This window comes from Rattus rattus, chromosome 14 (assembly GCF_011064425.1).
Source record: "Rattus rattus isolate New Zealand chromosome 14, Rrattus_CSIRO_v1, whole genome shotgun sequence".
Taxonomy (NCBI): Eukaryota; Metazoa; Chordata; class Mammalia; order Rodentia; family Muridae; genus Rattus; species Rattus rattus.
In genome coordinates, this window is record NC_046167.1 from 41,717,270 (window position 1) to 41,719,009 (window position 1,740).

Sequence of the window (1,740 nt, forward strand, 5' to 3'; positions counted from 1 at the left end):
TTTCCTACAGTTTTGTAAATGGTCATGTTTGTGAGGAAGAGACAGTGGTTGCCCTCAGTAAACATTTAAAGATCCTCAATATGTGCCTGTCCACTTAGCACCTACAAAGGACGTGTGTGTGTGTGTGTGTGTGTGTGTGTGTGTGTGTGAACAAAAAATCAAAGCAACTAGTTGAGAATGATAAAGTTGTTTTGTTTTGTTTTTTTTATTTTGAGATACAAATTTAAGAAAAAGCAAGCCATTAATAAGAGGTGTATTAAAAACACACGGAATGTGTTATCTCCTTCTGGGTGAGCTTGGCTGAGTAAATGTTTGGGATCTAGTTTGCTGGACACTAGAAAGGAAAGAAACTACACATACACTGTATGCAAGAGTAGTCCAGAAAGCTTCTCAAAGTATCCAACTGTAAAAGAATGTTGCTAAGAGACCAGGAGGAAAAGCCATAAAGTCGGAAGAGTTCAAAATAGTGATTTTAGTAGAGGTTCCGACTTTCCAATGTCGCCAATTATGGGAATATTGCGCAAAAAGCTTGATAGCAGAGGATGGTTTCGATCCATCGACCTCTGGGTTATGGGCCCAGCACGCTCCCGCTGCGCCACTCTGCTAACACGCTGAAGCTGGTACTCTTTTATTCTCTAATGGTGTACATTGTTTTTGTTTTTGTTTTTGTTTTTGTTTTTGTTTTTTTTTCCTTTGTGGTGAGTTTTTTCCGACTCTTTCCACTACACAGATTGGAGTTTCACAACTAACTTGTTCCCAAGTCTCCTCCGGGTCTGCACGCCTATGTACGGAGCCGCATCGCTTCCTCAGTAGTTTCTGCGCAAGTATCTTAGGTGATCTCTGTACTTTAAAAAGTTTTCGTTTGATTTCACGGGCACAGGGTTTACAAACAAACAACCCAAAGAATCAAAATTCGAATTCCCGATTCAAATGGGTGCATGGCTAGATTTCGATCGGACTGAGTATGGGATGGTTTCGACAAAGACAAAGAAATAGAAGATAAACTAACAAAGATAGGTCCTTCGTCTTGCTTAGGCTTCTGTGCAGGGCCAGAGCTCTCAGAAAGGCTGTGGATAACAGTCCCTGCGTGCCTGCCACACGCTTCTAGAACCGCGTGAACCTCGGTCTCCAATGGTGGGAGGCAGGCGGTCTCTATTAAGCTATTATTTTCTTATTTCATTTTATTTTTATTTATTATTTTACTCACTGTTGTTTTTCCACGCTCACAATAAAATCGGCTTCTGCTTCCCAAGTAATGGAAAAGAGGAAGAAAGTCTCCGATTCCGCCCGGCGCCGCCTCTCCACTGCGAGGAACGAGCACCCCCTGGCGGAACCAAACACCCTGGTCTTTTTGTAGCCACTTTGAGGTTCCCCTCGGTAGGCAGTTTCTTCTGGAAGCCTCTGGGCCTTCTTGAGGTTAGAATGGCTGATCTTCCTGTCTGGAAAGATTTCCTCAAGCCAACATTAGATAGCATGTGCTTGACTTTTGACATGTCTGTCAAACGTGGGAAGGAGAGGCCAGAGACAGAGAATCAGACAGGCAAACAGGTAGGCAGTCTGTGTTTCTAGAGTTGTTCTGAACCCAAAGATAGCAAGGTTTGGGTCTCTGACATTTCAAGAGAATTCTTCAAATTTAGTTATTCAAGGTAAATCTTGGGACTGGAAAGATGGCTAAGAGGTTAATAGCACTAGTTGTTCTTAGTTTAATTTCCAGTAACCACATGGTAGCCTACAAACATT

General features: G+C 42.5%; 1 non-coding gene across 1 annotated transcript; it reads right to left on the reverse strand.

The window, feature by feature from the left end:
• Window positions 1-533: 533 nt before the first annotated feature.
• On the reverse strand, window positions 534-605 carry Trnam-cau. The gene has a single exon. It is a non-coding gene; the product is annotated as a tRNA-Met (tRNA).
• Between the last annotated feature and the right edge of the window lie 1,135 nt (window positions 606-1,740).